Raw genomic sequence first — 13,547 nt, 5'->3', positions numbered from 1 at the left:
ACAGAAGATTAAATGACACTGTCATGGAAAGCATTTTGGGGCACAAAAACTATTTGTAAGTGCCCCACAAAACATGTCACTAGTCAGTTGACTCTGAATAGTCTTACAGGGAACATAATGATTCAGAGATTGTTACTGGTACTGGATATTAAATTGATGCCAGATATTTGATGTTTAAAAGATGCATTTGCTCTAAATTTCATACTTTCAGGTATACCCTGAAATAAGTAATATTGTATGCTCTCAATTTTCTTATTTACCAGAGAGTGAGTTCACTTCGGGTATTTACTCAAGACTTACTAGAACCGTATGAACTTTTTGACCTGAACATTTTGTTTAGAACTCCTCCTAGGCCTAATTTCCAACTTTCTTACGTGTTCAAAACTCTATGAACCTGGCATCTTGCACTCCAGTGACAACTCCTCAAACCCCTGATTTCTTGAGTCCCATCCAAAGCCTTCCTCTCAGGAAAGACTAACCTTTCTAAATATCTAGTAGTCTATCAGCAACATGATTCCTTCTTCCATAGAGTATATAGATACTTCAGTGTAAGGAATAAAATAGCACATAATTTTCATCTTTCTTTTAAGCAAGGGTGACTCCTATTTAAGGCAAAAGCTCCCTAATAGAACTTTCTCCCAGAGATTAAAGTTACTGTAACAATAACTGCTGCTGTCATCCTTTTTTTTTGGTTCATAATCACAGCTACAGCTTTTATGATTACCTGCAAAAACGCTCACAGTTTATTTACCCCCAGACTCTTATCTTTGAAAACAGTCCATTGAAAATAGCCAGTGGGTGCAACAGTAGCTTTGATTAAGTCCTTTATTTGAACAGAAATGCTCATCCCAGCAGTAGGAAATTCAGGGCTATATTGTTATTTGTGTTCTGCAGTTCTGGACGCTTCCCCAGATGTGTTTTCTGATATTTTCTTTAACTCCGATAATAAACTGTGTTATTTTTCCTTTGACACTAGATAACTACTAGAACTTCTGTAAATTCAGCCCCGTATAGTATATAGAGGAAAAAATATGGAGAAAAAAAGTAGGAATTTTCCAAATACCTGTGACCTTTCCTTCTACAGATATCTGAACAGTTGAGGCAGACTGTGCTGATTGCGTAGTATCTGTCTACATACAACTTCTGAATTCTTGTTGATGTTGGTGATGCTAGGAGTCTTCACTTAGGATCCCTCTTTTAGGTGATGACTAGACCTCTGATGATATTCTGGAAAATGTCAAAGTGTATATAACTGATCTTTTACTAAGCAACTTTGTTAAGACTTAATATTTGTTCCTTAATTCTTAATATATGAAGAGTTGGGGAAAAAAAAAAAGATATAAACACTTAGTCCCAGAAGAATGATTTTGTTTCTCAGCTCTCCATGAATACACCTTTAAGTTGAAAGGCTATGAATCCAAGCATTGATAGGAAATGTACTGGTTTGCAATGAAGAGTGGAAGTAAAATGGCATGTGTTTATGTAAAGGAGGACCAGTTTAGCCATAAGATTTATTGTAGAAAGTGAAACTGGTTTGTCTGTAAGTCAACCTTGAGCAGAGATAGAAAGATTTAGGCAGCAAGCTCAGAGTGCTGGATGTGCCAGAGGAATATGACCTCAGGACAGAGCATATTTCAGGTTGATGATATAAATGATAAAGGCAAAATAACTTGGTATTTATTACTTTATGGTTGTGAGTTTGTTCTATTTCCTAAGTTAAAAGTAGCTTATTTTAAACTTATGTTAAGCCTGTATGTATTATATATTACAACCGTTATATACCTTTGAGAAGCTGAATTATAAATACAGCGTACCCTTAGAGACATGTTTCAAAGCAAGACTACACAGTGTTTCAGAGGTCTTTATGATAGAAGTATGGGCACACAGGTTTCAACGTCTCATTTCTTTGCTGTGTGTCCAGGGGCTACAATGGAGTAGCCAAGGAAAAAAACACAATTTAAAAGAAATCTAAAAGCATACAAGTCCGATGACTTGTATCCTGCACTGAGAATAAAAAGTCAGTGTAATAGCTATTTTCTTAAACCAATGACTTTCAGATGAAAAACAGTTGATTAAAAGTTGCAATCAGTACTCTGTGAATGTATTTTGTGATGGAAAGGCAATAAAATAATATCAATCCAGTGAGATCAATAATATATAAAATTTATACTATAGATTATCATGTCTTCTATTTGATCAACTAAATTTTCATTCTACAGCTTTGAGATGTGAGTATGTATTATTTTTTACTGTTTGGTACCATTTGTCTTTTGTTCTTTCACATGTATTTATCTCTCTGGAGTTGTCAAAAGCAGGAAGTGATGAAGACGTAGCTGTGCATTACACTGTGTAAGAGTGTTCAGAAGGACTAGGCTGTGAATTATATGATTTTTTACACATAGCTGGGAATCAGGTATTTTTAAGAGTTACATGGGAGGGAAAATTACGTATGCACACATGCACATAGGCATGTATATGTATGTATACACGTATATAACATTGAACAATGTGTTCAGCAGACTTCAAATGGCTGAAAGGCCTGAGGAAAGTAATTCATTTGCATTTGTTCTTACAATAGTAATAAAAAATAATAGGAGAACTAGAATATTGTCAGTTTGGAGCTACTTTGTGCTGGCTGCCTCTGACCCCCATTGGTTTGGTTTGGCAGCAGGCTATCAAGCAGATGTAGACGTCTCTTGGCTAGTTTTCTTTGGCTTAATCTTGAAGGCATGAAAAGGTACACGGTTCTGTACAAATTACTACTCTAGCCTTACAATACTCAGAGTCTCCCTTCACATGACCTGATGTCAGAGTTGACCTTGCTTTGAGGTGGTTTGACTACCAACTTCCTGACATCTCTTGTAACTCAAATTGCATGCTTCTATGATGATACATGATTGTCATCTTAAAATTTGCTTTTTGCCAATACAGTTTTGTCAAGACTTGGTGGGTTACTGAAGCTGCCACATTGTGTATACATATCAAGGATGCAGATACCCTTGAACAAATATGGTCATTTCATATTATGGTTTATGTAAAGTTTATCTTTTTTTTCCCCTTATTTTTCCAAAGGAGAATGGAATTTTGCTTGAAATGGATGTTATGATTTAGCCCATGGCTAGGACAGATTTAACATTTCAGCATACATTCCTTTGCATTATTGTAGGTGTTGGGCTTTTTACCATGACTGTCAGAATTTGTCATCACTTGAGGTATAATATAAAAATGTAGGAATCTATGTTGAGATTATTATCTTAACAAAGTCTATTGGGAAAGTTATGAAAAATGTAGTATGAAAATATCTCTTTTCCTTTGCAAGGTATTTTTTTTTTTTTCCCAGATTGTCCCTAGGATAAAATTTAGAATTAAAAAAGTGTTATTTTTAAACATTGTTTTTCACTCTGGTAAGATTTTGTCCTTAAGGTACGAGAGTAGATTTTGTTGCCATATGGCAGTAGGGGTTGCTGTGGGAATTATTCATTGCTACTGAACTGTAGGGTGATTACTTAAAGAAAATTCCAGTGAACAGCTTTAATTCATGTGCTTCTTTTTCTTTGAGATTTAATCAGACTTCTTTTTAATATGTGTGCTACCACTACAAAACCAGAAAAGCACTTTGGAGATAAAAAAAAATACATCTATTCACATAGTAGTTTAGATTGCTCCTCTGTTCACTTACCTTTTATTTGTGCAATCCGAGTTCAAAATTAAAATAATAAAGGCAGGGAATGTATCTAAATTTATCTACAGTATGGTGTTGATAAATGACAACACTACAGCTTCCACAAGCTTTGACAACTAGGAGAAATGTGATCCAGACTAGCACCCAAAAGACAGGAAGATACTGTAGGCTCAGAATTACCCTAGAGAAAAGTTCTCTTTTTAGGACAGTCTGTAATTCTACTCAGTACTTGTAGACGCAATGCTGTTTAAAACACTTCACAGTGAATACAATAGAATTTGAATTATTTTTCTTTCCAAATTTACTCCTTTTGAATAATTATCTCCCCTCAGGCATGAAGTTTCTTTTGTGTTTGACAGCCAGCTCTGTGTATGTGTGTGTGAAGCTTTAAAAAAGTTGTTTCTTTTTCCATCAAAATTTGCCAATTACTTTCAGTTAAAAAGAATGTGTAGTATTGATATACATCACGCACCTGACTCAGATATTCATGAGAAAGTGGTACATGCAAGCACATTGAGACTAAATACTCTTTGGTGTGTCTATGCTGTCAAGTTGACTCACTTAACTCCAGGACCTTTAAGCCTGCAATCATCACCTCTGCACACTTGCTCTTTTGCTCCAGTTCTGAGTGGCCAATTTGTTGCCTTCTTAAGGCAACCCAGACATACAGCAACTTCAGCAGCATGCATGCTTAGTTACTAGATGTGTACCTCTTGTACGGAGGAGTAGTATTCTCTCTCTAGCATGTATATCAAAGATGTAGTTGTCTCTTGCAACACTGAAACATAAAATGGACCTGCACTGGACAGTAGTAAGCTATATAGTCTTTCTTTGGCTATATGGCATGAAATGTCTATTCACAATCATACCTTTAGTTATCAATTTACAGATATATTGACTCTATATAATCTGCATAGGCTAATTTATTCTGACAAAATCCCAGTATGGAGCAGCTTCTGCATATACTCCACGAATTGCACAAGCATATAGCTGACATCTACTTCCATGCATTTGTGGGGAAGAATGAATTTCCAAATCAGTGTCGGAAAGAATCCTGAATTTCACAATGAGCTTTATAGTTATGAATGCCTATCAGAAAGAAGAGACTTTGCTACTCAGATTAAATAACCTTTCTTTATGCATACCTTTTCTAATTCTGGAAATGTACATGAAAAAAATACCTGCACACATACACAAATATATCTGATCTGATGAGAATAAAAGCAATAACCAGGTGGTTGAGTAAATGTTTATGAAAAATGTATGATCTCAATGCTTCAGTGCAGATTTGAACTTAATTCCTTTTCTGACAATGAGACCTTAAGGGCTTCAAACACAGTTGTCTCAAGTAAGACCCAGAAACCTACTTTATAATAATGACAAAAAGAGTTTCAGTACAAATTAAATCTTTATACTGAAAGGTTATGAAAATGCTCTAATTCACTAAGAACTAATTTAACTAACATCAAAATTTGGATGCAAATGCTTATATTTCCCTGGCACAGAAATATAAACAAACACTCATCTGTGAAACAACTCCTTTGTGCATACCAGGCTGCTTAGTTTTTACCTTAGCAGCATTTTGATCTGGATTTGAAGACAGAGTATCTAAACTTCACTTGAATCTGAATGGAGTAAGGCAGAACTGAGATAAATGGGTAGATACAAAACATAGCATTAACCGTCACTTTCTGTACAAGATACAGTCAATAATGGGGTTGCCAGCTTTTGTACATTAAACTTATGGTGAGAAAAATCAAACAGAAAATGAAAAAGTGGATTCAGTGTTTTTTTTTTCACTGTGAATGCATCCACCTCTCTTTGAATTCATATGAATTTTCCACTTTAACCACTTTTTTCTATTAGAAATATGCATGTTCCTTCATCTAAACTTCTGTTCATTGGAAGAAGAGAGCTTGACCTTGCTTTTATACTTCAGACAGCTTTTGGGTAAGTTTATGATGTAAAAAACTCTGACTCAAAACTTTTTGTGTGTGTGATTTGCCTCTCTGGGTACTGCTACAATTTGGGGCTGCCTTGCATCCCTGTTCCAAGATGTTTGTGTAAGTTATCATGTTTCTTGATGCTGCAGATATTATTACCTCACCTTCGTTCTGTTAGGACATAATAGCTTCCTATTTCCTCAGTTATTTCAGCTGCACACATCTGGGTCGTGGATGCCTTTTATTTCATTGGGCACGAGCATAAGATTCACAGTCTGTGCAAGTCCTAAATGACAAGTATTTGTTTATACATGAAACCTGAGCTGGAGGAAGATAGAATGACAAATTTGTATACAGCGTATACTTTTTTGGTTTGTGTCTCAGGTAGTGCCTCAATATATTTTTTCTGAAATTCTGCCTTAATACTTTTTTTCCCCCATTTTTTTTCTCCCCACAAAACTCCTGTCTTTATCACCTAAAAAAAAAAAAAAAAAAAAAAAAGACTGTATGAATTGCATTTTTAGTTATCATAATGTAAATTTTGGACACTTTCTTTTTGGTTATTATTTCCAGTATCCTCCTAAAAATGTGCTGAAATGATGTAAATGAGTCGAAGGAGACAAACCTTGTATTCCCACATGAATTTAAAGGGCTTTGCTGAATGACATTTCTCCTTTGTGCATAACTGCTTTTAAAATTTGATCAAGCAGATTACTCTAACTTTAGAACTGACACTGATAGCATAATGAGGAAGGGGGTAAAGTTATTATGGAAGTTTACAATCAATAAATAGTAATTATTTATTAGACAGTAAATCAATGAAAGGATCTTGTGCCCATTTTCATGTTGTCACAAACACAATAGATAACTAGACATAATTGATACAAAGCTGATTTCTAGACACACTAAGAAATTATTGATTTTATTAATATTTATATGCTTAATGCATCAGTGGCATGATTAACTCTTTCTGAGCAAGTTAAAATTTTAGTAAATTGCTTGTGTCTATTGTTATTTCAATCATAGTCTCTGCATGATAAAAACAAATGCAAACATTTTTAATGGAAATGCTACGTTTTCTACATTTTTCTCAATTATTAGACAATTAAAGGAAAATATATTATAATATGTTATTAATAAAGGCTCAGGTTGCAGTTAAACCTACGAGTTTGCTTTTGTCTGCATACTCTTTTGTGAAGAGAAGTTCCTATCAATATAAAATGTTGACTCATTCCTTTAATCAGGTATTCAACAATTATTTTTGGAGACTTTTAATAATTAGCTAGTAACTGTGGATGTCACAATATGTTCATTTAATCACAATATGTTCATGTAAAGAGCAATGAGAAAGTCTGCTAAATGATCTTTTACAGTAGTCAGCAATGATACTGTAAATTAGCTTGCCTTTTTTTTCCCTATCACTTTGAGAGACATGAAAAGTCAAACAAAATTTATTATTTTTAAAAAAATGCAGCAAGAAGACGTATTTTCTCCCATTATCCTTTTTTTTTTTTTAATTTAGAGATTTATAGAGGGTGTTACACAGCAAGAAATGCAATTTACATAGCAATGTATGATTGAGAATCACTGTACTCTTCTGATCCTGCTGTTTTATATTGATATTGCTGTGTATATTTCACTAGACTGCCAACAGTGTAGGTTTTTAGATATTTTCTGGATTCCATCAAGTCAATACATTTTCCAGCTGTGATATGGACAGGGCGATGTGGTATGGTTCTCCTGTATTATTATGTATCACCTGGACACAGAATTTGCTCTCATTTCTGGAAGTATAAAGTATGAGGAAAATGTGATAGTACTAATTGATAACATACATTTGTCCAAAGAAATGCAATGGGTAATTTGACTTTTTTTTTTTTTTTTTTTTTACTGCTTGATACTCACTGCTGAATGGGGGGTGTGTGCGCGTGTGTGCATGTCTGTGTTGATTACATGCTTAATTCTGCAAGCCAGAATTCATATGCCTGATCCATAAAAGAAGAGAAAGTTCAGTGAGAGGGATTGCTAGACTATGCTTTGCCTTAATATGATTGAGAAAATGGAGTGCACTATTTCAAACTGGTTAGACATAATATGATTTGTATATTATGCCCATATCACTCTTGCAAATTATTTGAATGTGTTAGGCAGTAGGTCATACCTAAATTGTAATGACTCACTTTGCATTAACATCTATCTAGTTTGCTAGCTAGGAGTCATCACCATTACATTTCAAGGGCTCTCAAATAGAGTGATTAAGAGGAGAACATTTTTATGTGTAAGCAGTGATGTAGCTTTGCAATAAAAAAGTAGAATGAGAACTATCCATAACACATTTTCCACTTGCCACAAGTAAAAGCTCCGATCCGTCAACGACTCATTGCAGATATATGCTCATGACAAGGCAGAATCTTACTAACAGCAGCAGGAACTTGCCTGACTGCAGTTTCTTCAGAAATTGGTGTCGAAGGGAATATTCCCCTTCATAAAAGTGATATAACTAAATTATATTCATATTTTGTTTTCAGATCTTAGTTTATGAGAATATAATTCTACAGTGAAGTCTGACTATTGCGAGGACTGTTTCACCCTCTAATGTGTACTAAAATTACACCTTCCTTTTACATATGCCAGATGGGTAGCACAGTACTGGTGTGTGATCTTATTAGGACAGTACAAAACAAATAGAAATATTTTGTATCTTTAAAGCGGATGTGATTTTGTGCTCCTGTCCCTCCTTATTGAGTCAGACATGTGAAATCAGAATGTAGTTTCCATCTAACAACAAAGCCATTTGAGGAATTTCTTACCCTTTCACTCCATATCTTACATTTTAAATCGTAACTTGTATCTTCATGATAATTTGTATCAAAGCAATAATGATTAATTAAAAATACAACCTTGTTTGAGTTTTTTTAGAGAGAAGTGTATGGTCCTTCATTTCAGTGTTTTAATTGCAGTGTTGTTCCCCAGGAGTTGTATCCCATAACAGAGGTAGCAGTAAACAGAAACATTAGGAAAGCAAGCAGGGAGGAAGGATGGAGGGGTTTTCGTATAACCTGTATTTTAATTAGAGAAGGTATACATGTAGTTACATTGTAAATCACTAAGACATTTTAAATCCCACTTAACCTTATTCACTGGTGTTTACAACAAAAGAAGGCACAAAGCAGTGGACTTAGACCTAGGATTTACAGGGAGGTTGTTAGCTTACATGCCAATATGAACACTCTTGCCTGCCTGCCACCCCCCCCCCCCCCCCCCCCCCCAGCCAACCAACACAGGGGTATATTTTTAGAGAATTAAGAAAGATAAGCAGGTTTAGATTCACAGTAACTAATTTTAAACCTGAGAAAAAGAATTAATGTTTACCTTTTCTCTACATAAAGTACAAAATAAGTTAAGTAATAGCCTAAGGAAATGTTATGGATTGCCTTTGAGTTTTCAGCTGACTAATTAATACCTAATCACTCATATAGGAAAGTGAAGCAGCACGTACCAACCACAGAGAGGCCTTCTAAAAGGACAAGTCAGTTGCACACTTTATGGTCCTATTCTGTATAGTGACAAAGCTTCTGAATTTTACGGCTCAGCTCCACAGCTCCTCATGACACCACCGAAAAACTAAACAAGGGAGATTACATTTAATAAGATTTCTATTACCTTGACAGTTTCCAAAGGCTTAAGAGATATTCCTCATAAATTTCAGGAAATATATTTCTTATGGTAGTATATAGTGCAAGTTTTAAGACATTTCCAGACCCTGCCAAAAGTGAGGAATTGTTAGCGGTTTTCTTTTTTTTAGGATTATTCAGGGAATTACTTTGACAAGATAACTACATCTGTAGACTTAAAAGAAAATGTTTACAATATACAATAGTGGAGAAATACAGGGTGCTGAGGACTTTTCTGTCAATGCCTGCTTGATATAACTTTGGTGTATCGTACTTTACATAAAATGGGGAAATGAACATTTGTTGCTTCTTTAGCAGGAGTAATGAGTTACAGTATAAATATAATGCACTTGAAAAGTATTTTATACAGATAATATTTCAAGGATTCAGATATTTAGATGACCAAAAAAGAGCATATTATACTTGCAAGGCCAAGAATTTCCTGGTGATCTGATTGGTTTTCACAGTCAAGAAGTCCTAATTATTTAAATAATATTTTTTTAAAAAATATTGAATAATAAAGTTGTTGAAGTTTTAATCCAAGAAAACTCATTCATACATACCCCCCTTTCTTCTGGTGTCATACTCCCAATTCCAATGTCATACCTGGTCCCAAGGATGACAATTGCAGCCTTCCTCAAGTATAATTGTTTTGTTCTTTCCTGTTATGAACTTAAAATTTTAGATGAAACATAACAGTATAAGTTGAAAGAAATAAAAATTACAGTATACTTTTTTCAACACTATATTTATATGGTTTTGTGGCAGATAAATGTATTATTTGTGTGTCAGCTGGGGCAACAGAAGGATCGTAGTTCCCATTTACATGGAACAAGCATCTGCTTTGGTTGTATTTCTGGAGATCTGTTCTAGGTGGTGTGTGGGAGATATAAAGGAGAATGGACTAAATTATTTGAAATGACTAATTTAAAATATTTCAAAAAGAATTTTAGTTACCCTTCAAAAGTGCATTATGAATAGCATTTAATTTACTTTTATGTTTATTTCTGTCTCTTAATTTGCCAGTTGTTATAGACATCATATTTGAGAAGCTTTCTTTCTTGTAGAATTTCTCCCCCTGCTGTTTGATGACATTAAAGGGTCATAATTCTTTGTTTATGATTATCCAATCTGTTACTTGGAGTGTCTGTAAAGTAAAAAATGAAGTATTATGTGCATGACTTGTCAGTAGCAACAACTAGCAAACAGATGATAGGGCATAGGCAACAATATTGAATATCAAGGTTGAATAATTCCCAATTGTATAAAATTAGAAAAAAGTAGAAGTAAATTTAGTTGTTTTATATTATAAAAACACCATGGCACTTCCTAGGAAAAAAAAAAAAAAAAAAAAAAAAAGGAAAACATTGTTTTATTTCTTTTTTTAAAATTGCATTCAATAACATAAAAAAGAGGAACTTCAGTGAATAACAATGTAATTTTTGTCTTGGAATGAAAGGTAAGCGAAAATATTATAGACATGAAAAACCATTTCTTTATGGCCAAAGTCTTGCAGACTGTTTGGAAATACTAGCAAACTGTTGCATAGAAAGCCTGTCTACTTGTTGAATTTTCACAGAGATGTGAAGATTTGGCTTGTAAGAAAGGTGTTGCAAGATCAGGATTCGTCTTTGTCAGAATGCCTGGTGTGGGAATGGAAACAGTTAGACAAAACAATGATGAAACATCGTAGCTTATAGTCTTTTTCATGTACCCTAATTGCTCCTTCTTTAAAGGCTTGTCATCAGTTGATGCTATATTAAATGATATCATTTCTCAGTAGCAGAGTGCATAAAATCCCGTTTGACAAAACATGAGGAAAGCAAAACAAAAGGTAATAAAATACAATTACAATTATGTCAAAAAAAAATAAATACTGTTGAGTCTGTCTTATTACTGCTCACCTCTGTCAGAATGCCTAGCCATCTCAGAATCGTTTACATTCACAAAGGATTTCCTTTTGATACCAGTTCAAGTCTGTTGCTGAAGTCAACAGTGCTCATCACCATTTTCTCCTGTTAAAAGTTCCCTTAACACTAAGACCTGCTGGCAATGTCAATTTGGTCCTCAATGCTACAGCATACTGCAGCCCACCACACTGCAGGCTCTGAGAAGAGAAAGACCATTTGGTCAGTTCATGTTCATGTGATTTTTGCACAGAATTTTATATATCTACATATCTTCATGCCATGCAGCACTCATCCAGCAATTACAAACACCAGTAGACTTTTCAGTTTTAGCAGTAACTTAAATATAACACAGTTTCATTAATATTAGAAAATATCAAATCACCTATATACACAATAATTATTTCCAGCAATTAAGTTCATTTGTTCCTGAGATAATAAATTTCCTAAGAATCACTTAGAAAAGCTGAAGTGTGTTCTCTAAAATGATTTATTTAGCAAAAATATTTCTCAATGAGGTTAAACTTCCATAACAGCTGGAGAAAAGCACACAAAAATAAATACAAAACTGTAATTAGCATGGAACAATTCCAGAGTTTAAGTGACTGTGAGGTTGTTCCCTAAACAGTATCTATCACTGGATGTTGACTGTCATTGTAACTATGTAGTAGTCACTTCAATATGCTCGTGCTGATTATGAGACAATTTAGAGGAGGATGAAAGGGGCCAGTGACTCACTTCTCAAGTAGCATACATAAAATATTTCTTGTATTCTGGCAGCTAAAGTGAGCAATATTGCAAATACAGATACCTGGTGCATAAAGAAAAAATCCATGTGATTAAAAAAGTTGGCATTTTCTTCTCAGTTTTACAAGGACAGATGACTAATCTGGCAAAACAAGAGTCACTGTAGAGCATTTCTGGTGAACAGGTTGTCTCTGAAATGATTTGTCTTATGAAAATTTGATACTTTAGTCCTCCACAATTTTCTGATGTGGAATTACCCTATTGGACAGTTATAAATCTATGCTCTTTAGAGAACTGAATGGAGATTATACTGTCAATGTGAAGTTATATGGAAATCATAGTGTCAGCCATATGTACTTCATAGTTTATCTTCCAAATGTAACTGTTTGAGAAAAACTGATTTTTGTTTTTACTTTTTCTATAACGCACAAATTCTGGGTCAAAACCTCTTTTTTGTATTGATATATAAATGATTCTTCCTTTTCACATAACTTCATGCTGTTTCATACTCAAAGAAGAGAAAATACTTTAAAAACTTTCATAGCTAATTGTTCTGTTTCCAAAAAGAGTATTTAAACAGGAAGCTATGCTTTTTTCCTAATTTTTTGGTAAAATATTTTACCATTTCCAGTGATGTTAAGAATTCTGGATCTTGCAATATGGTAGCATTTGTGGCAATAATCAAAATGGGAATTAAATGCTAACAGGTAGAACTGCAGTTGCAAAATTATTAACAAATAAAAACTGACATATCAGCCAGAAGTCAAAGTGTAACGTTGACCCTTAAAATACATATCAGACCTCAGATTATCGTAATTCAGATGTGAGTTTTAAACACTGACAATGCCAACCATGATCTGACTAAAATTGTCTTTTCTTTCTTTATTATATCAACAGATTTTTCACGATTTGATGATTTTTTTTCTTTATAATCGGCTTTAAAGTTGAACACCATATTTCCAAGGAATGAATACCTAGGAAATTTACGGTTATTCTTAAAACTAGAACTGCAGTCTTAGATATTTAAACAACAGAATTTCACAAATTCTTTCTTTCAGTACTATGTGACTGTGAAAAATATAATACAAAACACTTGACAACCAAACACCAACAAAACATAAACAAAATTATTAGATAAAATATGGAATTCCACAAATAAGTATTTTCTTAGCTCAAAGAAACTGGTGACTTATAGGATAATATCAGTTATCAAATAACTGTAACTTCAGTGTGGCATTTTGAGTCTGCAGTCTGTTTATAAATTCTGGAATTACCCAAGGCTTTTATCATGGTCTGAGTTTAGTTACTAGGTAATGTTTAAAAGTATTGACAGAAAGCAACATCTGACCCTTACTCTGATAGGTTGTTGTGATGGTTTCATCTTGCCTGGCTGACAGATGCGCACAAGGTGCTCTCTCACTCCGTGTATGTAGGTAGGCAGCTAAGCGTCACACACCTGCTCCCTCCCTCCCAGTGGGACAGGTGAGACAATCAGAACAAGGCAGAGGAATAAAATAACATGAAAAAGCTCATGGGTTGAGATAGAGACAAGGAGATCACTCAACAATTACCATCATGGGCAAAATAGACTCAA

Source organism: Falco biarmicus, chromosome 6 (genome assembly GCF_023638135.1).
Source record: "Falco biarmicus isolate bFalBia1 chromosome 6, bFalBia1.pri, whole genome shotgun sequence".
Classification (NCBI taxonomy): Eukaryota; Metazoa; Chordata; class Aves; order Falconiformes; family Falconidae; genus Falco; species Falco biarmicus.
Note: the sequence above shows the minus strand (reverse complement) of the source record.